This window comes from Podarcis bocagei (assembly GCF_964188305.1).
Source record: "Podarcis bocagei genome assembly, chromosome: 4".
Taxonomy (NCBI): domain Eukaryota; kingdom Metazoa; phylum Chordata; class Lepidosauria; order Squamata; family Lacertidae; genus Podarcis; species Podarcis bocagei.
The window spans coordinates 42,748,513-42,772,072 of NC_138128.1; the positions used below are offsets into that span (position 1 = coordinate 42,748,513).

The following is a 23,560-nucleotide window of genomic DNA, read 5'->3' on the forward strand; positions in this document are numbered from 1 at the left end:
GTTTTCGTTTTTTGTCTTGCGAAGCAAGCCCATAGGGAAATTCGTCTTGCGAAGCAGCTCAAAAAACGCAAAACCCTTTTGTCTAGTGAGTTTTTTGTCTTGCGAGGCATTCGTCTTGCGGGGCACCACTGTAGTTCTCTCTTGCTGTTGCTCCTCAGCAACTTGTATCCAGTGGCACACTTCCTTTGAACACCGGGGTACAGTTTAGCCATCATGACTAAGTGCCGCTGATAGATCCACCTTCTGTGAATTGGTTGAATGCCTTTGAAAGCCAGCCAGCTCTGCTAAATTTCTTTTCTTCTGAATCTACTGACAATCAGTTCCACTGGATAACCCACACAATGAGGACAAGTATTTAGTTATATCAAGTGGTCAGTTCAAGGCACAATGGTCTGAAACCTGGGGAACCTGGGCTTAGTTCCTAGTTCAGTCGTGCACTTATTGCGTGAGGTGGGACAAGCTGAGCCAGTATCTGGAGATCCAAACCTACTGCCCCCTCCCAGAGTGCGGCTTGAGGCAACTGCCTCAGGAAGGCTCATGGTAGTGTCAGCCCTGCCTGACAGGACAGAGGTCCTATAGATAGGTAGTTGTTGTGGCAGGAAACTGGGTGTCTGGCCTGCTCTAAATGGAGTCACACTCCCCTTGAAGGAGCAGGTACATAGTCTGGGGGTGCTCACCGATCCATCTGTGTCACGCAAGACCCAGGTCTGTTTCCAGCTCTGGCAGGATCACCAGCACACCCTAGTAACTGCCTGTCTTGATTACCGTAATGCACTTTACATAGTGCTGTCCTTAAAGACAGTTCAGAAATTGGAGCTGGTGCAGAATGCTGCTGCTAGAGTATTGCTGGGTACTATGATATAATGCCATATAACACCTGTCATGATTGGATTTGTACTGGTTGCCTATATACTGCTGGGCTCAAATTAAGAAGTTGATTCCAACATATAAAGCTCTGAATGCCTTGGGACCTAGGCATTTCATAGAATCATAGAATCATAGAGTTGGAAGAGACCACAAGGGCCATTGAGTCCAACCCCCTGCCAAGCAGGAAACACCATCAGAGCACTCCTGACATATGGTTCTCAAGCCTCTGCTTAAAGACCTCCAAAGAAGGAGACTCCACCACACTCCTTGGCAGCAAATTCCACTGTCGAACAGCTCTTACTGTCAGGAAGTTCTTCCTAATGTTTAGGTGGAATCTTCTTTCTTTCTTTCTTTCTTTCTTTCTTTCTTTCTTTCTTTCTTTCTTTCTTTCTTTCTTCATTTGATGGAGTGTCTTTCCTCATATTATCACCCAAGCTCTGAGATCAGCTGAGCAAGGGCTTTTTTACTGAGTGTTGCTCATTGTGTGGGGACCAGGATAAGGCCTTCCCTGTAGTTATGCCCCACCTATGGAATACTCTCCACTTGGAAGTATGGATGGCTAAACCACAGATAAATTTCCATAGCCTAATCAAAGCCTCTCTGTTCTCCCATGCATTTAGAAGATTTGGCTAAGCTTCCTCTGGAGCTTACGATTTCTATATTTATTGTGCAGAAGCACTGCACTGTTGCTAATTTATGATCCCTTTAATTGTGTTTTATGTTTGTAAATGCTGTGTTATTTTATTGGTCACATTGGAAAGTGCTTTGTGGCTGCAGTGTGTTGAAAAGTGGTTTCTAAATACAGCAAATAAAAAATAAATAAATACCGTGCTTTGGGTTGAAAATGAAGAAAACGTATTTTCCACTTTTTCACATGTTTGAATTTTTGCCGATGAAGGCAGGTTGCCAGAAGTACTTCTGCTGAATAATTATTCAAGGATTTATTTCCCTGAGTGCAGTAGAGTTTCACAATTTCCATGGTAATTTTCCCTGTGAAATTATTTAATGTACTCTAATATATGAATGCACCCTTAGATAAGTAAGAGCAGGATACTGTGCAGGATACATTATAAGTGAGAAGAACTGTACTTTTCTATTCCCCACTTTCATAAGCGTGCCTGGGGCCAATTATATGCAAAATATGCAATTCTTGGTTTTGATGGCAGGCAAGTGGGAGGCGTGTGTGTATGTCTGTGTGGGAGGGATTAAAGATACTTTCAGTAGCTTTTCAGCTCACCCCAATGCAGAAGCTGGGGCAGAATTCAAATTCCCTCTTGAGGCCGTTGTGTATTTTAGAAAGCTAGGCCACCTCAGAGTGAATGGAAATAAGAGGAAGACAGCTCTGTGGAGGTTAGATTTGAAGGAAGCCCTACTCGGAAGGAGATTACTATGCAGATTAAGCGATTGTTTGATAAGGTATAAAGATCTGGAAGTATGGAAAAAGATAAGTGCTGCCAACCTAGTTGTGGCATATGCCTCAATTGCAAGGAGCGTAGTATTGCGCCCCCTCCCTCTCCTGCCATCAAAGCTCTGAGGAAGGAGATGGGGCTGCTGAGGAGGTTTGTGTGGTGGCAGCTGAGAGGCAGATCTTTCTCTCTGTCCGCAGAGCAGTGGCGGACTTACATTTTTGGGTTCCTGCAGCTTGAATTTATATGGGGCCCCTCTTTGCAACTAGTAATGAGGTCTGGGTAACCACTGTTACCTTCTCCAATGGGATTTCTGCATGACAGATCACCAGCCATTTTTAAGTTAACTACAACACCTCAGATTTTGATTAGAATTGCTGTACTGGATTATCTCACATGTCAAAGTCTCTGGTGTGCACAAAAATTTCCTACACCTTATAGTTTTTGAGTTGTGTGACTCTCATTGCGTCTAATAGACCCCAAAATTTTAAGCAATGTAGACTAGAGTCACGTCTGGGGCCCCTCCGGGATTAGAGGGCCCTGAAGCTGAAGCTTCCTTAGTTTCATAGTAGAGCCGCGCCAGCTGCAGAGAGGGAGGTATGCAATATCCTATGGCTCCTGTGCAGGATTGTAGGACTGTAGGATTGTGCATTTCATTGGGAAAGGGCCAGAGGCCAGTGGGTTAGAACATGGGTAGGCAAACTAAGGCCCAGGGACCGGATCCGGCCCAATCACCTCCTAAATCCGGCCCACAGACGGTCTGGGAATCAGTGTGTTTTTACATGAGTGGAATGTGTCCTTTTATTTAAAATGCATCTCTGGGTTATTTGAGGGGCATAGGAATTCGTTCACCCCCCCCCCCAATATAGTCCGGCCCCCCACAAGGTCTGAGGGACAGTGGACCAGCCCCCTGCTGGAAAAGTTTGCTGACCCCTGGGTTAGAACATCTCTGTTGCATGCAGAACGTCACAGGTTTGATCCCTTGCATCTTCAAGCAGAGCTTCATGAGGCCTCGGTCTGAGACCCTGGAGAGATGCTCAGGGCAGACAACATTGAGCCAGATGATCTGACTTGGTATAAGGCAGCTTCCTGAATTCCTATGACCCAATGATCTAGGGTCTATATTTAGAGTGCTGAGGAAGCTACATTTTGGCAGGTCCGAATGCAGTTCAGTTCGAAGACCTGTGTTGGAAGCAGCATGCCACTGAATGCCACTGGCTGGGAATCGCAATTGGGGAGATAGTTCTTGCGCTCATATCCTGCTTGTGGGCTTCCCTTAGGCATCTGGCTGGTCATTGTGGGAGCAGGATGCTGATGGGACAGAATGGCATAGCTGTCAACTTACAGATTTGAAAATAAGGGACCAGCAGCCAAAATAAGGGACCTGCAGCCTCACCTGTTCCAGGCACTCCAGTCTTCCTGTCCTCCTGCAGTCTGGTCAAACTCATGCTGGTAGCTTCGAGAACACTGTCCAACCAACTTTGTAACCAGAGGTTCAACTGAATAGAATCTGAATCACATGCACCACAAGGTCTATGCAGCCTCAACTTAAGATGGCTCCCCGGCCTGGCTTTGCACTGCAAAGTTTGCAGCAGCACGTGCAACAAAATGGCATCCAGCATTCAAAAAACTCCTCAGCTTGCATTAACTAGCCACACACATGGCATGCAAGCTCCACCCCCAGTCGTTCTTAGACTTCTTATTGGGTGAGCAAAGCAGCCAAGCAACACAGTTGGAGCCTCCCTCTTCCCTGGCCGGCAGGGAGGGAGGGAGAGGAGCTGCTTCCTTTGAAATTTAAGGGACATCATTTAAGGGACATTTAAGGGACATCCATCAATAAGGGACAGCAGCGGGACATGGCGCTGGAATAAGGGACACTTGACAGCTATGCAGAATGGGCTTGATGGGACATTGCTTTGATCTGGCTGGACCCTGATGTCCCTATGCAGGAACATATCTCAAAACGGAGACAGACGTTAATGCTTTCAAAAACTTCAGATAGTCATCTGAAGAGTGTGTGCTTTAACCAACTTACTTTAGCTGAATGGTGTTGTTTTTTTTACTCATCTAATGTTTCTATATAGTTTACATTTCACTGGAATATTTTGTTTCTACCTATATGGCCTCATAAAGTACCTCTTCCTCTTAACAGCATCGGAAGAGTTTGTTTTTCATTGGGAATAAAAGTATTAAGAACTAGTAGGTCTCTGATTTTAGGCAGTAATGCAAGCGAACGGGTACTGGAATCCTGCTGGGTTTTGAGAGGACATTGAAATGGCATGTAAAGCGAGAAGCTTTTAAATCACTCCGGTAATCAGAAACGTTCCTAGTCGTTACAGGCTTAAATGCATAAAGGCATAGATTTTCCAGAATGTGGGCTTCTGCATCAGTAAACTCTATGGAAGAGATGATTGGTTAGCAAGGTAGAAAGGAACACTTGCACTATTTGAATATTAATGTAATCTACCCGTGTGAGAAGCTGCACTATCTTCCTGCCAGAGGACTAAATTGCATAGAAGAGACTCCTGCATCAGGCACATAATCCAAAGGAAACCCTAATTTATATGCTAATTAGCCCACATGTTAAGAATTACAGGGTTAATTAAGCATATCATCCCACCCACAATTTTATCAGTGATAGACATGGAGGTGCAGAGCAGAAATCTTGCCATTTGATTGAATTAACTACCTATAGCGATTCTTTAGGGGTCCTTCTTTCAAAGCAAGCACAGCAAGTTAAATCACGTTTCATTCAAAATAATGTCAGGGCTGTGTAGAAGTTTTTGTGTTAAGAAGGCATGGTGGGGGCAGGGAGTAGGGAGGAAGCAGTTTATACAGTGTCCTACATAGCCTGAACTTTATGTTTAATTAAACTGGGTTGGCTTCAGTTATTGAACATGAAATAGCTGCTAATTGATTGAGAACACAGCCACTGAGGTTCAACAGCTTTGTAATAAATGCATCTCTTATGGCACAGTTGTTAAAGCTAAATATATTTTAATCATCAATTTTGTATTTAATTAGGATCCTGAACCCATCTCATTACATAAAAATTAAATCCTTATTTCAGACTCTTGGAGCCTGACCATATAACTGCACGCTGGGCTTGCAAAAGGGTTGCTGACAAGTCATTTTGTTATGTAGCGCTTGGCCCCTATGTAAGAAATGTGCTGGAAAGAAATGTGAAAATGATGTGTCTTTATCTAGAAATGGATGCAGCTGCTAGCTTGAGAAGCTGTGTGAAGGCAGGTCTTATTATTGGCATGGCTTCAATGGCTCTGTGATTAAGAAGAAAAGGCCTAACCATTCCTTTTTCATTTAAGGGACTACCCCTGTCAATTTCATGAGGCTCATGAGATGTCATGGAGGGGATGGTCCGACCCAAAGGAGGAGTGGGAAGAGATGAGGAATTGGAGAATCCTTGGGAAGGTCCCAGTGGGATGGGGATGGTAGAATTGGGGCCCCAGGAAGTGTCAGATGCTGAGGGAGGTCTTAATCCCTCCTTAGGGTCTGAAACTCCCATTTCAAGTAGATTGTCAAAGGAACGTCCCTAGCCTAACCCCTCCTCCTCTCAGTGAGGAGCCTTCTTCTTCTGGCAAACTGGTGCAATGGTGTGAGCAAACCTCACAGAGCTAAGCCACTCAAAGGAGTGCCTGTTTGCTGGCTGAGCCCCAGGACTCTGGCCCCTTGCTGCACAAAGAGCTGAGCCCACACCACTCTTCCTAAGGAAGGTGCAGGGAGGGTGTCACTTGTTGGATCAACGCCTCAGCTTATGTTCCACAGCATAGAACTTAGGTAACTTACATTCATTTCAGTGCAAAGGAAATGTGAAGATAATCTAAATCCCTGTGATCAACTGTGTATTATTTGCAGAATTAAAATAACCACCAGCAGCAATCTAAATGAATGTCATCCTATTCACTTGACTAATTTCTATTCCTGATGGCAAGCAAACACATGAATTGCAGCAATTTCTGCTTCCTCCTCCATTTTTTGTTGGAATTCTCTGACATCCCTAATCACACTACAAGAAGCCAGCTTTATCCCTTGTGTTAGATTCCTGAAAGAGAAATAATGGAATATTTCACATTTTGGCTCTAATCCTCAACATATTTCCTCTGAAGTAAGTCCTGTTGGTTTTGACTGCATTGGCTTTCAAGGAACCATTATTAGGGTTGGAGTCTTATTTCAATTTCCAGAAGACTATTCAATTATAACGTCTATGTATAACTTTCCCAGGCTATTTGTCTGGGAAAGAACATGTCTCCTGCCCTTTCCCCTCGTCTAGGGACACCTCTGATTTCATATTCTCCTTGCAAGTTAGCCACTACTGTCACTTGGTTCCTTGATGGGACAATTGGTTCCTAATCCCCCTTGGTTCCGCTCCTTCCTCCTGGGCCGTGTTCAGAAAGTGGTGTTGGGGGATGAGTGTTCAGACCCCTGGGCTCTCACTTGTGGGGTGCCTCAGGGTTCTGTCCTCTCCCCCATGCTTTTTAACATCTACATGCAGCCGCTGGGAGAGACCATCAGGGGGTTTGGGCTGGGTGTTCATCAGTATGCACATGATACCCAGCTCTACCTCTCTTTCAAATCAGAACCAGTGAAGGCGGTGAAGGTCCTGGATGAGTGTCTGGAGGCAGTTGGAGGATGGATGGCAGCTAACAGATTGAGGTTGAATCCTGACAAGACAGAAGTACTGTTTTTGGGGGGACAGGAGGCGGGCAGGTGTGGAGGACTCCCTGATCCTGAATGGGGTAACTGTGCCCCTGAAGGACCAGGTGTGCAGCCTGGGAGTCATTTTGGACTCACAGCTGTCCATGGAGGTGCAGGTCAATTCTGCATCCAGGGCAGCTGTTTACCAGCTCCATCTGGTACGCAGGCTGAGATCCTACCTGCCTGTGGACTATCTCGCCAGAGTGGTGCATGCTCTAGTTATCTCTCGCTTGGACTACTGCAATGCACTCTACATGGGGCTACCTTTGAAGGTGACCCGGAAACTAAAACTAATCCAGAATGTGCCAGGTAGACTGGTGACTGGAAGCAGCCGCCAAGACCACATAACACTGGTCTTGAAAGACCTACATTGGCTCCCAGTACGTTTCCGGGCACAATTCAAAGTGTTGGTGCTGACCTTTAAAACCCTAAACAGCCTAGGCCCAGTATACCTGAAGGAGTGTCTCCACCCCCATCATTCTGCCTGGACACTGAGGTCTGGCTCCAAGGGCCTTCTGGTGGTTCCCTTGCTGTGAGAAGCCAAGTTACAGGGAACCAGGCAGAGGGCCTTCTTGGTAGTGTGACCCACCCTGTGGAACGCCCTCCCACCAGATGTCAAAGAGAAAAACAATTACCAGACTTTTAGAAGACATCTGAAGGCAGCCCTGTTTAGGGAAGCACTATTGTATTTTAATATTTTGTTGGAAGCTGCCCAGAGTGGCTGGGGAAACCCAGACAGATGGGTGGGGTACAAATAAATAAAATAATAATACTAATAATAATACTAATAATAATAATAAATAATTTTGCACGCACACCACCCAAACCTTCTTGGCCTCTCAGCTGGGTTCTAAACCTTAAGGAGGGAATCTGCTGGCATGGAGGTGGATGCAATTGATCAATATGTATCTATTGTTTGATCTTTCAATATACATTCCGTTTTGTCTTTCAAGGAGGGGTTCTAATCTGGAATCAGCAAACAGTTCCTGCATTTCTTCCCCATTCCCCTCCTAGCTCTTTTCCAACTTCCTGTACAGGCTTTTCTGTCTGGTGTGATTAACCATCTAGTACTGAGATTAGGGTACACTATCTCTGTGACATTAATCACTGCATGGCATATGCAAATAGGCACAGTCATGTGAATTATATTTACATTTCTCCTCAGGAAGAAGAACTGAATCTATTCAGGCATCTACTCAGCCTTTATTGGCCTTAAGCAGAATCAAACCAGAACTGCAGTCACAGCTGTACCTTAACTGGAACCAAACTAATAATCTGTAATGATTTGATTCACTGCCCAGAAACCCTTGTACAAGAAGATGCATCCCTGTAGCCCAGCCTTTGCCAACCTGGTGCCCTCCAGGTATTTTGGATGTTTAAGAGTTATAGTCCATGACAGTTGGAAGGTGCCAGGTTAACAAAGGCTGCTGTGACCCTTAACCAAGAGAGCTGCCACCTATGACAAAAAGTTCAAGGCCATTTCATAAAAGGCCTACACAACATTCACCAGACACTTGGATATTTCCTGTAGAATACGTTTACTTTCTAACGGTGCATTCCTAACCATTTCTGTTCAGAAGTAAGTCCCACTGAGTTCACACTGGTGTTACTCACAGGTAACTGGGGTTGCAGCCTTAGTTGCCATCCTTCCTGCCAGTGCAGTCAAGGTGGTCCTCCATTGTTAATAATGGCTTCCAGTTGAAGAGTTGTGATAGATATAAAGAAAAAGGAGTGGGCATAGAAGGGAAGGGAAGAGGAGCGCAAACAAATTCAGATACCAACTGATATCTTACATAATCAAACATGAAAGCCGAGCAGCTTATGTTACATTGGAGCTCGGCTGGCCAGTGGAGAAGAAAACAGAAAACAGAAATAAATGCTCATGAGATGTGCCTGAGCGTACATTTCAGCCTTTCCTTCTGATTATGCCACATGAGAATTAATTTAAGACGGAATTATACTCTTTTGATCTTTGTGCTAATTTGTTTGGTGCATGATCAACTGCTTCTATAAGCAGGCGAGTGGGAACACATGAGAAGGATCAGAGGATAGGAGGGTAACAGCAGCAGACTGTAAGGTCAGCTTTGGAACATTTGCTGCTTCTGTTTGAATGGGCTCCTGCTGTGGCGTATCCCACCAACAGCTAGAGAGTACCCTTCTGCCATTACGTGGAGGGAAATAGGAACTATCATTTTTTATCAAGTGCATGAGACACCCATAACATAATGCTAACCAGAAACCTAGCTAAACATTTGGAAAACGTTATTGTCAAAATCACAAAGGTTACTGAATTTTGGGGAAAGCAAATTTGAAGATATTGGACAAAATATTGAAGGAGATTCCAAAACTATTTTTGTTAACAATGGCGCAATTTCTCAAATAAGGATCCACATGTCAAAATAAGCACGTTTTCCTGCAGCACAAGCTGCCTTCAGATGATCAGTCTGAATGCACAAAGGGGCACACAGGAATTTGTAGGGCAAGCCCCCTTTCCCTTAATAGTACTGCATATACTGGACATGGTCCCTGCCTGATGTGTGCTTGGAGTGGCTGCCTTACTCGGGTTGGGTCTCCAATACAGGATGGCAACCCTGATTGACTAGCGCTTCCATCTGTTGGAAATCCTATGTGCAAATGAGCCACTCACCTTCTGACTCATGCTGACCACTCACTGGCCAGAGAGCGCACCTGTCATTTAGGGACATTGAGGTGCAGTGTTTTAGTGTCTGCCCATTTATGCTTGCCCCTTTGCACATTCAAACTGAGCATCTGAAGAGGACTAGAGCTAAAGGTTTATTGTTTCAGACAACGTATACCAGGCATAGGCAAACTCGGCCCTCCAAATGTTTTGAAACTACAACCCCCATCATTCCTAGCTAACAGGATGAGTGGTCAGGGATGATGGGAATTGTAGTCTCAAAACATCTGGAGGGCCGAGTTTGCCTATGCCTGACATATACCATATTTGCCTAAATATAAGCCTCACCTTTCCCCCAAATTCTGACTGCGAAAAGTTAAAGTGCAGCTTATATTTGCGACCTTACGGTATGCAGCCAGGAGCACAGGGCAAACAGCACCAGGAGCGCAATGAAGTCTAGGAAGGGGAAAGGCCGCCAGCAACGCAGCGTGGCTCCCCCCGACCCGCCCAGTATGCAGCCAGGAGCAACAAGGAATGGAGCAGCTTATATTCAGGTATTTTTTTCTTTTTCCCCTCCCCTCTCTCCAATTTTAAAGGTGCGGCTTATATTCAGGCCAATATGGTACTACCCAAACATTAACACATACCCTCTGACGTTTCTCAGATGAGAATAGGGACCTTTCTCACCCTCACAACTAAGCCTCCTCAACCCCCCCCCTTTTTTGCTCCCCACCCCCATAGAACATTTCCTAGCAGAAAAAAGGCAAGTGTCGCCACTGCTGTACCAATGGGACACAGCACACACACCCTCCACTATCCTGAGAAAACCCCTTAATTCTGATTATTTTATTCTTTGGTAGATTTATAAAAAGAAAAACACACACCGATAAATTTTAGAAAGGGGCAAGATTAGATGTGTACGCAAAGCTTAAAAAAACAACAACCAAGACTCCTTGTGCTCCTTAGGCTCCCCATTTCTTTCCGCCCAGAACTGCCTTGCCCCGGAGAGCCAGTGCTGGGCCTCAGTGGCAGCAACCTCTCCTCCTCCTCTCCCGTTCTCCAGCAGCCGCTACAATGGAGAGGCCATGGAGCTCAAACGGGATGCTCCCGCACAGCCACCGCTGCTCAGGACAAGTGCTGGCTCACCCTCCTCCCCTTGCTCAGTGGCGGCAGTGCTGGCAAGGGAAACAGCGACATGCCAGGATCAAATCAGAAGCCGGGATGGCTTTCATAATTCCAGGACCGTCCTTGGAAAATTGGGACACTTGGCGCGTATGTTAACGTTTTTTTAGAAGTTCAAAAGGATGAGCTCTCATCGAAATCCTTAGTGTTTCAATCGGTTTGTGTCTCATTCAGATGAAGTTGTAGCAGTTAAATAGGAAGGCTTGCTGATGTACGCATGAGATACACTTTCAATTTATGCTGATTACTGGAACGTATAGACCTAAACTGCATGTTGCACACAGATGTGCTTAATAAAACCCTGCCAGCTGCTTCTTTTAGTCAAGACAACTGAGAAAGGAGTTTTGTAGTAGTGAAGTGCTGATGATTTCATGGGGGGTAAGGCTGTTGATGGTTTCCAGCCTAAGGTTACCAGGTGTTCCCGTTTCCCGGGGATGGTCCCTGTATTTACAAATCAGTCCCCATGGTAAAATCCATCTATTTTGTAGGAAGTTGAAAAGTGTCCCCGGATTCATTGAAAAAAATCTGGTAACCTTATTCTAGCCAATATGGCCCGGCTCTGCCTACTCAATCAGAGGCAGCAGTGCTTTTGGATACCAGTTACTTGAAACAGCAGGAGGGGAGAGGGCTCTTGTGTGGGGGTCCTGCTTGCAGATTTCCCACAGCCATCCAATTGGCCAGTGTGAGAATAGCATGCTGGACTACATGGCCCATTGGCCTGATCCAGCAGGCTCTTATGTTCTTACAAGGATGGGCCTTCCTCTTCCCCCTGCCTTTCTGTTGCAATGTACTTTTACAGAGCTTCTCCCTGCACCCACTCCATGCTGGTTGTTTCAGATCTCTGCTCATCAGATGGATTTTGTTCGTTTAGTCACCATTGCGTTTATATTAGAATCAAGTCATTGGAAACAGTGAAACCTCTCCCCCCCTCAGGGAACTCCAGGTGGTATACAGATTTCTCTTCCTCCCCATTTTATCGTCACAACAACCCTGTGTAGTAGGTTATGCTGAAACAGAAAGTGACTGGGCTGTGGTCACCTACTGTGCTTTATGGTTGAGTTGGGATTATGTTGAATCATACTCTGCAGAGGAGAGGGCTGGGGTCAAGTTGCAGTGGGAATGTGACAGTCAGGAAAAGGTCAGGGCCCTGATGAGGTTGGAAATTGCCCCAACCCTGGTCATCAGATAGTTTGACCAGCAGGAAGGAGGTGATAAGCCAGGCTTCCTCAACCTCGGCCCTCCAGATGTTTTTGGCCTACAATTCCCATGATCCCTAGCTAGCTAGCAGGACCAGTGGTCAGGGATGATGGGAATTGTAGTCTCAAAACATCTGGAGGGCCGAGGTTGAGGAAGCCTGTATAAACCCCCTCCTCTACTGGTCTACATACTTTCATACACACACACACACACACACACACACACACACACACACACCCCTCCCTCTCTCTCTCAATCAATTTCGGTTAAAAAGAACCCAGATTAAGGAAGGAAGGATGATGTGAACTGATTGTAAACACTGCAAAATAATGTGATAAATACTTGTGAGTACTAAAGGGTAGATGGAAGGTTACTGCCGGAGATTTAGCCTGCTGCTTTCTGAATCTGCTGTTGCCTTAAGGTGTGGTTCCCTTATCTCTAAACTCCACCATGCTTTTAACATCCAATGGATACAGATTTTCAAGTCAGTATTTTTCTCTTGTATTATTAACTCTTCAGTAGCAAGTGAGTTTGTCATGTGTGACAGTTATGGGGTGATGAGAAGCAGATTTTGGAGGTACCTATTCCTTAGTAATGTACTGGTCACCTTGGAACAGATGGTTTCTCTTCTGCGGTTCTCCTCAGATGTGTATTTGGCTGATCTTTATGAGTACCCAAAGGATCATCCCAACCTTTAAATGTTTTTATATCCTCTCCCACCCTAACCCCCCTCCATCATAATCCTAAATGTAGCGCAACCTCCTGGCTTATAAAACAAAAAGACCTCATCAAGACAGGGGTGAGCAGAAGGTAGATCAGAATCTACTGGAATGTCTCTGACTGATTTGCAGTAGATCACCTGAGATTTCTGGCTCACCAGTTGTTTATCAATTGCAAACACCTACTCCCCCCCCTCCCACCACACCCCCCAACATTAGGATGCTGAAATGAAGAAAGCATTGGGAATAATCAGGAAAATGGTTAAGAACGTTCACAGATAATTATGCAAAGTGACCTTTTTTCTAGAGGGGTTAGGAAAAGAAAAAATATCAAAAATTTTCTCTGAAACATTCTGAGAAATTTGGTCTCAGCTCTAAATGGAAATGTTTTCAGGCCTTTACAGTTCCCCAGTACCCCAATACCCCTAAGAGATTAGACCATGTTATTATCAAAATATAGAACTGCACTCATCTTAATTATAGCGTACAGAAGGAACCATGGTGCATAATGCCAAGAGGGCATATTGTTTTTACAATCAAGGTTGTTACAAAAGCAGCTAAATTGGTCTCTCTCCCCCACCCTGCCTTCAAGCAGCGATACAAGGTGTTTTTAGCCAGGGAAATCACACGAACCTGCAACTTTATATTTTCTTAAACTTGCACAAAACCTGACCTATCCCCCCCCCCCGTATTTCTGTTAATCCCAAACCAGAACAGATCAATATATATGTAAAAAGTAACAAACAGCTTGATTAATCACTTATCAGCCAGTTTAGGTTGCACAGTTCTAGTTGACCGGGAGGTCTTGAGCAACAAACCTGTTTTTCCTGTTGAATATCATACCTTTCTGTGATATGGAAAGCAATGGAAAAAATGCCCTGGAAAGTGTGGGATGGAACATTGTCTAATGTCAAGGCACCAGCCAATAATAAATCACATGGAGTAAGTGACGTTAACTCTTTATTTGAAGAAATAAGGAAGACCTGCTCAGGGGTGTCAGGCCTAATGAGTACGGCAACTCTTCTCATGGGTCTTGTCCTTATGAGGCAGTGGCGGAGGCTGAAAGTCCCCGCCTTCCCACAGCAGCCTAAATCTCCTACTCCCACAGGTCCTTCCCAAGCAATCTGATACTACACCAACATGCCTGTCTCTGCACCTCTCTCTTCATACCTCTACAGGTCCTGGGAGCCTAGAGTGGAAGAAGGCTTGTTGCAGCAGAAAGAGGAGACTCTCTGGCTTCTTCATCAGCCTGACTCCTGCTTCAGATTCTGATTTTGGACTTCCCTCTGCCACATATTCTCGCAGCTCACTAAACCTTGTTACCTCTTCAGCTTCCAACACCACCTCCTCCCAAGCTTCTCCCTCTGATCACTCATCATTGTCCCACCACCAATTCCCAGGCTCTGAACCATCTTCCCTTGGGGGTTCCCTAGCTAGTGCCTCCCACTATTCCTGTGTCCAGCCAGTCCATGACATCTAATCTCTCTGTAAACACACCAGGATGTATGTTTAGTAGACAGGTCTTGTACATGAGCTGGAGGTGGGGGTTGCACCAGGTAGTCGTGCATGCCCATTACAGATCCTCCAACTGTCCCTATTTTCCAGGGCCATCCCTAGTTTAGAGAAGCCGTCCCGGTTTCTGATTTGATCCTGGAATGTCCCGTTTCCCCTTAGGATACCCCTATTTTCATTGGATAAATATTGGAGGGTATGGAATTATCCGACTCCCGAGCCATCTGAAGGCAATCCTCTATAGGGAAGGTTTTTAAAAAATGTTTAATGTTTTATTATGTTTTTACATATGTTGAAAGCTGCCTGGAGTGGCTTGGGAAACCCAGGAAGATGTGTCGGGTATAAATGGTAAAATTATCATGATGGAATGGGACGTCCCTATGTTCATTGGAGAAATGTTGGAGGGTATGCCGTTAGCTACTCACCCTGGGATCTGTGTGTATAGCTGTTTGTGTGAAAGTTGTCCTCTCTGCAGGCCCTGTGCTGGATACAGGGGTGCCAGGTGGAATGGCTGCTCAACATGACAACAGAGCCCTGGGACTTCTTGGCACAGCCCTGCTCTCCTGTTGCTTTTACTCATAATGCCCAAGTACATAAGAACAAGAAAAACCCTGCTGGAGCAGGCCAAAGACACATATCATTCAGCATCCTGTTTTCACGGTGTCCAACCAGAAACAGGCCTATGGGAAGCCCATCAAGCACAGCACTGTTGTCACAGTGGACAAGCAGATGATGTCTATGGGAAGCCTGTAAGCAGGACCTGGGTGCAACAACCTTCTCCCTACTTGTGAGTCCCTGCAACTGGTATTCAGAGGACTACTGCCTCCAGTAGTGGAGGCATTACATGTATTGTGGTAGAACATATGCAGGGAGAATTCGTTACCCATTCAGTTTGTCTAGGCTTCTTTACTGCGCCCTCTTCAAGGATGGAAGAAACTTCCAAGCAGTGCAAAAGCTTCTCTTCTGACAAGTTTAAAATAAATCCCACCATTGTGTCTGTGTAGCTAAAACTCCATTTTCAAGCTGCATCCCCTTTTTTACACCCAGAATGTTGTCAAGTCTCTGGTACGACTGCGAACAAATCAGGCTACTAAAACCCTCTTGTTGTGACATCATATACATAAAAAGGATATTCCCACGAGGGCAATGCTGTTTGTGAATGAGGCCTGAGAATTCAACTCTTCCCATAGCTTTAACTCAATTTTTAATGGCGACTCGTAGCTATCTAGAGATAACGGCTTGGCTTTCATAGAGAAGTTTTCACAGATACATTAATCAGGCTTTGGATTTTCCAGCATCTACTAAAATCTTTATTGCTACTTAGTCACACATTCACCCAGCCAACACTCGCCGCCAGTTGAAGCCAAACTTCACTCATCATTGTCTGTGATTTAGCTAACATCTTCTACAGCTATGTACTAAATGTAAGTTCAGCAGCACTTAGATTTTGCGATGCATTACATCTAATTTTTCAAGTAATTAATTTGTTAGGTAGCTTAATGAAACCCAGACGCTATAACTGCGATGAGATTTCAGACATCATTTAAAAAGGTGAAAGACTCATGGGTATCATACCGGCCCATGGCAGACATACCACTGGCTCCCTGCGAAACAATGGTTTGCAAACTGGGAGCCAGCCTTTTCTTAATCTCTGGGATGTTCTCCCTCCTTTCTGAGCATTAAACATGGTTTCACATTACACTTGCACCCAAACAAGCCATGGTTAGCACAAACCAAGTGCGCCGTGACCATGGTTTGCAAACACTTTGAAGACCGTGATTACCATCTGTGGTTTTTGAGGGGATTATTGTTTGTCAGTTATGATTTGCATTAGTACACATAAAATGCAAACCATGCTTAATCTGAGAAAAGGAAAGAAGGGGAATTACTTCCTGTGTCTGAGTGGGCTAAGAAGGGAATACCCAACCTCTTTGGGAGAAAAGATATCTCATGTGGCAGTTGCTGCCAGAGCAAGTGTACTATTTTTGCCTATTCTTATTGAAACAAAGTCTGCTATTGAGGCAGTTAGGTGCTGGGTTGCTGCACAGCAATAGAAGCAGATTTCTCCTTAAAACTATGGGTCACTGAAAGGGGTAAAGCAAGTGCTTGAAGGGTTTTCCTTGTGTCACTTTATGTATGTGTTGATTGGCCTCAGGGGGAAGGAAATGTGTTGATTGGCCTCTGCGGAAAGGAAATCCAATCTCTTAATCTGCAATTCTGACAACAAAAGTGGAACAGGAATACATACACTGGATAATATATTAATTGGCCCCCCTTTTTTAGACCTACATGCCTAGGGCTGGCAGCTAGGAGTCTACTGTACTATAAAATGGCACTGGGTTGGCTCTCCTGTTACACATTTTTATGAAGTGGGGCTCCACTGTTCTCCAAATGTATGGCCAAACTAGTTATGTATCGCAGAGTTTGTTACACACAGGCTGTATACACACTGTACATTTAAAGCACATTTGAAGTGCATCCCCCCCCCAAAAAAAAGAATTATGGATACTATAGTTTCTTAAGGGTTGCTAGGAACTGTAATTTTGTGAGGGGTAAACTACAGTATCCAGAATTCTCTGAGGAGAAGAATGTGCTTTAATGAAAAGTTGTATACACATAGTTGCTCCATTCACATATAATGTAGAGGAACGGAGGTCTACTTTTTACACAAAATATGAGCCCAGAGAAGAGGGGCTTGAAATCTTCCCCCTTTCCCTGTGTTACCTTGTGCTCTTCGTAACTCTGAAGCACTTAGCCCTCAAAAGTGAACCAAGCATGGGGGGGGGGTGTCACTTTTTTTAAAAAACAATTTATTATTATATTTATGTCTCATTTCCACTGCCACCGGAGCTCTAGATCTTGCACATCATTGTTCCTATCCCTATCTAATCCTCACAATAACCCTGTGAGATAAGTTAGGCTGAGAGATCATGAAGGCCCCAAGGTGAGCATCCTGAGCAGGAATTTGAACCCTGGTCTCCCAGGTCCTAGACCTTCGATCTAACCACTTCACTGCAATGCAGTGTTGTGTAGTGCTAGGTAGGGTGGGGTGGGTTGTGAACAATTTTCCTTCTCCTCTGTAAGAAACTCTGTTTAGTATAGCCCGGCTGTAATCTTTCTGGGTCCACCAGCTTTACAGTGGTACCTTGGGTTACATATGATTCAGGTTAAGAACAGCGGGAGGCCCCAGTAGCTAAAGTGGTGCTTCAGGTTAAGAACAGTTTCAGGTTAAGAACGGACCTCCGGAACGAATTAAGTACTTAACCCGAGGTACCACTGTATAGGTGTTTGTGAACAAGACAAACTGCATGTTCAACATACCTCTGTGATTGCCCTGTAAGGTAAAGGGTAAAGGGGACCCCTGACCATTAGGTCCAGTCGTAGCCGACTCTGGGGTTGTGGCACTCATCTCGCTTTATTGGCCGAGGGGGCCAGCGTACAGCTTCCGGGTCATGTGGCCAGCATGACTTAAGCCACTTCTGGCGAACCAGAGCAGCACACGGAAACACCGTTTACCTTCCCGCCTGAGCAGTACCTATTTATCTACTTGCACTTTGACGTGCTTTTGAACTGCTAGGTTGGCAGGAGCAGGGACTGAGCAACGGGAGCTCACCCTGTTGCGGGGATTTGAACCCCCGACCTTCTGATCTGCAAGTCCTAGGCTCTGTGGTTTAACCCACAGCGCCACCTGGATCCCTGTAGTTTGACCCAAAGAAAGCCTGTGGTGGTGAAAACAGAACTCTTGCCAGACCAACAGTTTGAAACTCACTTGGTAACTTAATAGGAGGAGGTGTTTTGATCATTAGCTGCTACTGCTGTGCAACGTACCCAGATAGGGCTTCCATTAATCACACGTGAAGTCATCCCTGGCAAACTTCCAGCAGCGGATGGGGGCTTGCTCAAAACTAGTAATGAAAGAGCCAGATTCTTATGGGATAGCAAAAATAGGCTGATGGTTTTGCAGCATCACTAGCATAAAAGAAACTGATCCTTTTGAGACATGCAAGAAACATGGATTTTGTTAACAGATAAAGGGATTTGTCAAACAGACAGAAGTGTACCTACCTATTGGCTCCTTTCGTTTCTGTTCAATTGTTAGGTGGATTTTCACTATTCATCAAGTGCTTTTCTTCTTACTAACCTTGATTATTTTTAGTCCAACTACATCCCATGCAGTTTATTTCTGATTTAAAGCTTGTCCATTCCAACTCTGGGTCAATGGTTTCTCGACTGTCTTTGGTTAACAATGGAATTCCAGCTAGCCAGCCAAAATGAAAGCAATGACTTCAGGGACTGGCTCCACTTTCAAAGTGAAGCACTGAGATAGGAATGTATGTCAGAGATAAGGAACTAAATGGAAACAATTAACATTGGCGTGAAAACGGATGTATGGAAGCAATTACCAAATGAATTGCAAAGAGATCTGTAGGACTCCAGACAGACAGGACTGTGTGTGCTCCTTGTGTCTGTAAGATTTGCCTTGCAAGCAAGGAACCCAGCGTCTGAGGTCCTGAGAATCTGTTTTTATATTGTCAGAGACATGTGCTTTGCAAAAATGTGTATATCAGGGGAAATTCCATGCCAAAAAAGGGTATACCGGGAAGAATTTGCACTGTAATGCTGAAGAATTTTCATATGGCAAACCGATGGGGAAATGTGAATAGCTGAACTGAAGACTGGAAAAATGAAAAACCAAGAGAAGCTAACACTGTCCTATTTGCACACCCTTACCTGCAGGTTTAAAAAAAGGCTAGTTCCACAGGATACATTTGTTAGCTCCATTTAGCTTGGATAGTCTGTAGAACAAACATTGCTAGCAGTTGGAACAGAGGACATTAAGAGTGCATTTACTTACTTTTTCTTTATAAGAAAAGTGAAAAATCAATATGCCATTCCTGGCATTTTAAACTCTTTCTAAGTGACCTTTTAGTGACCTCACCTGCTTTTCCTTTCTTCCCAGAAGGCACCACTTCTCAAAAACATCTGCTTAGACCCCAAGGCTATTTTCTTCTACTCTTCAACTAGAAAGAAGGGTGGAAAAAGCAAACAGAGGAAGCAATTTTAATATAGATGCAATATGTTACTAAGGACTGCATCAGAATTTTCTCCTTCTGGAGGAGTGAGTCAGGAACAGCCTTGGAAAAGCCTGCCAATAGGCACACTTAAACAAGTAATGTTTTAGGCCTTAATGAATACATTAGAATAAACAAGGGAAGATGTTCAATAACAAGAAGGGAACGCTTGTGCTGCTCTGAATAAGGCTGCCACCAGCCATGACAAGGATTTTATTTGTATTTATCCATTTATTAAAAAGAAAATTAGTAGATGGCCTATCTGTACAAATATCCAAGTGGTGAACAAAATGTAGAAATACAAAACAGTTACATTAAAACCATCATAGGTAAAGGTAAAGCGACCCCTGACCATTAGGTCCAGTCGTGGCCAACTCTGGGGTTGCGGCGCTCATCTCTCTTTATTGGCTGAGGGAGCCGGTGTACAGCTTCTGGGTCATGTGGCCAGCATGACTAAGCCGCTTCTGGCGAGCCAGAGCAGCGCACGGAAATGCCGTTTACTTTCCTGCCGGAGCGGTACCTACCGTAAATTTCGCTCCATAACACGCAGATTTTTCCTCCTAGAAAGTAAGGGGAAATGTCTGTGCGTGTTATGGAGCGAATGCCTACAGATGGCGGGGGAATCTGCTGCAGTCGTGAGTAGTCCGTGGCTCGCTTTGAAACAGCAAAGCGGGTGTAAGCGGCTCCTGTCAGCTAGCGGAGCCGGGAAGGAGGGAGAGAAGCAGAGCGGGAGTTGGCTGCTTTAAAACAACCCCTGCTCTCTGTCCCTGCCTGCAGTTTTTTGCTGTCCGATTTTGGATTAGCCACTGTAGGGGCTGTGTGTGTGTGTGCTTGAGCTATCGTTCTCCTCCTCCTGCTTCCCCCTCACTCTCCCTGCGCCCCTGCGACTTTAGAATTGACACTCTGTGTGTCTGTGTGTGTGTGTGGGATCGTTCTCCTTCTCTTGCTTCCCATTCACTCCCCCAGCGCCCCTGCGACTTTAGAATTGACACTCTGTGTGTCTGTGTGTGTGTGAGGGATCGTTCTCCTTCTCTTGCTTCCCATTCACTCCCCCAGCGCCCCTGCGACTTTAGAATTGACACTCTGTGTGTCTGTGTGTGTGTGAGGGATCGTTCTCCTTCTCTTGCTTTCCATTCACTCTCCCAGCGCCCCTGCGACTTTAGAATTGACACTCTGTGTGTCTGTGTGTGTGTGAGGGATCGTTCTCCTTCTCTTGCTTCCCCTTCACTCTCCCTGCGACGTTAGAATCCACACTCTGTGTGTCTGTGTGTGTGTGAGGGCTCCTTCTCCTCTTGCTTCCCCTTCACTCTCCCTGCGACGTTAGAATCCACACTCGGTGTGTCTCTCTGTGTGTGATTTGCTTCCCATTCACTCTTCCTGCGACTTTAGAATCCACACTGTGTGTCTCTCTGTGTGTGAGGGCTCCTTTTCCTCTTGCTTCCCATTCACTCCCCCAGCGCCCCTGCGATTTCCAGCGCCCTGCAACTTTAGGGCCAGTTCTCTCTCTCTCTGTGTGTGTGTGTGTGTTGACCTCACTGTGCTTGTTGGGGGAGAGTGTTGGTCGCACTTTTTCTTGATTTGTCTCAGAGTGGTTACTATCGTGGTTTCCTTGCTGGGGAGGAGGGAGAGACGCAGAGCCTGCTTGTTCTAAAGGAGCAAAGCCGGAGAGGAGCCTCTCCTGCATTATTAGCAGCACCCTTCTCCACACACCCCCCCACGTGTGCTCCTTGTCCCTTGAGTGCTTTTCCTTCCCTCCCCACTTAAAACGTGGTTACAAAGCACGGATCCACATGGATCCTCAGGATTTTTGCACTGGGTCACCCCAAATTCACCATCAGATCACATAGCATGTCCATGGCTACAGCCTGCACAAAAAACACACACGCACCCACTGTTTCATGGGGCCGCAATGGGGCAAAAACGTGGTTACAAAGCATGGACCCACATGGATCCTCAGGATTTTTGCATTGGGCTACCCCAAACTCACCGTCAGATCACATGTCTGTGGCCACAGCATGAACCACAAAAATCATACATCCACTGTTTTGTTTAGAATATTTTTTTCTTGTTTTCCTCCTCTAAAAACTACGTGCGTGTTATGGTCAGGTGCGTGTTATAGAGCGAAAAATACGGTATTTATCTACTTGCACTTTGACGTGCTTTCAAACTGCTAGGTTGGCAGGAGCTAGGACCGAGCAATGGGAGCTCACCCTGTCGCGGGGATTCGAACCCCCGACCTTCTGATCGGCAAGTCCTAGGCTCTGCGGTTTAACCTACAGCACCACCCGCTTCCATCATAAAACATTACTAAACAACAAGTAAGATTGCATCCTATAACAGGGAGTGGTGGAGCTACCCTCCTAAAACTGACACTGCTGCTATGTACTTGGGACAGTGTAGCAGAGGGGCAGAATGGCAGCAAGGTCAGGGCTGTGCGGGTGTGCTGGCAGAACCAATCCAACCCTCCCACCAGCGCTCTAATGGAGCCCCAACCTTACTGTCAATCTGCCCTGTCCAGTTATATAGCAGTGATGCTGGGGTTGGGAGGAAAGCTGCGCAGTACTGCCACACTGCATCAGTCACTCCTTTGTTTAACAGTGTGAGCCACAGGCAAAACTAATAACAGTTCAGTTGACAAAAGTCTAATGAAATAGAAAAGTCTTCAGTAGGTTTCTAAAAGAGAAAATAAAAGGCAGTTGTCTTGTCCTTGGATCCAAGTTCCACTAAGCTGCTGCAATCACATTGAAGACCTTATCGTAGGGAGCGGCAAATATGGCAGTTAAAGTTTCTTTCAGTTTTTCATTTGTGCAGTCCTTAAAGTCTCCACATTTCTTCATAAGTTTGTCGTCGTCATCATCATCATTTTATAAAACATGCTCATAAAAATAATCAGCATTTTACTGCATTTTTCCCCCTGATAGACAGTTTCTGTGTGTGTACAATTGTGTCTGAAAGACACATTTTTGCAAGCAATATCCTCATAATACATTTAATACTGTATTTTCATTAATATATTCATTTTATGCACGTTCTCTCCTAATATATACATTTTTGTCCACATTTACTTAGTTGGAGACCTGCATTACAAAATTTGAGAACTGCAAAATTTGAAAAGTAGATGGGTTGTAATTCACATATTTTGTTGGAAAATGCGAATTACGTAGAGGGAAAAGGAAATGCAAGGGCCCCTATTTTTCACCTGAAATTGAAATTTCATGCTTCCCCCACTCTCCCTGAGAAAAGTGCAAGCTCTAAGTGGATTTGGAATATGTTTAGGCTCATAGGTCCAGTTGCGGGCGAGGTAGACTTGATCCAGTCAAATCCCTCTGCAGCCACTTAACTAACTAGGTGACCCTGAGCCAGTTAATGTCTACCTATCCTAGTGTAGTTTTTCTATTATGGTGAAAGGAAAAATATGTTTAAAGGAAAATGCCATCCATCTATTCTCACATTTGGATGTTGCCCTTCTTCCTCAGAGCTTGTGACGTTACCATATATGAGAGAGTGCTGGAGGGGAAATAGTTAAATAGGTTGCACAGACAGGACCCAGGGGGGTGGAGTCAGTGGGTCTATAAAGGAGTTCTGGGAGGAGTTCTGAGTTAGTTCGTTGGAAGTTGTGGGTGGTTGGTTGGTTGGTTTGAGTGGGTTGGCTGGTTGGGAAAGGCAGTTGGTAATAGAGAGACAGTTAGGGCAGTTGGTCCTTGAGTCTGGGGAAGATAGCAGAGATAGAGAGAGGAACATAAGACTAAGGAAGTAAAGAGGAACACTGTTTGGAATGCTGTAATAGTTTTGTTTTAAGTCTGAAATAAAATACACTCTTCTTTATGAATTGAAAAGCTGACTGAGACTGAAGTGATTTTACCAGGGAGGACCTGGTTGGTGGCAGCAGATTAGTGGTGTACTTGTCAATAGTCCGTGAGACGACCGGGGGCTCCGTACAAACGCCACAGAGCTGTTGGTGGCAAGGGGAAAAAATAGGTATAAAGGAGAATTACCTGGATGCCAAGATCCAGGTTTGGGGCAAATACTCTTTGGTGAGAGAACCCCAGCAGAAATTTAAAATCATAAAATATGTAGCAAAGTAGAACATGGAAATACATACTGTTAGATCTTTAAATTGTACTTCCCTTAGCATAGAAAAAGAACACCTGTTTGGTAAGTTAAAAATGGTTTTCTTCATGTGCTTCTCCATACAGCATTCAGAAAAGACAAGCAATAAGATTTAGATTCCAAAGTAGCGAGTTTCTAAATTAT

The 23,560-nt window shown here is 45.0% G+C and overlaps 2 long non-coding RNA genes across 5 annotated transcripts in view; one reads left to right on the top strand and one right to left on the bottom strand.

The window, feature by feature from the left end:
• LOC308585462 overlaps positions 1–23,560 on the top strand; it is a 208,769-nt gene that overhangs the window by 74,074 nt on the left and 111,135 nt on the right. The gene's annotated exons all lie outside the window — the stretch shown is intronic.
• LOC308585459 lies at positions 5,972–23,222 on the bottom strand. Of its 2 annotated transcripts, XR_014007408.1 has the most exons (4): positions 22,757–23,222; positions 19,174–19,255; positions 8,601–8,677; positions 5,972–6,333 (listed from the first exon to the last, which is right to left on the bottom strand). It is a non-coding gene; the product is annotated as an uncharacterized lncRNA (long non-coding RNA). The 2 variants fall into 2 exon arrangements; XR_014007409.1 differs by lacking the exon at positions 5,972–6,333 and having other exon boundaries at positions 8,158–8,677.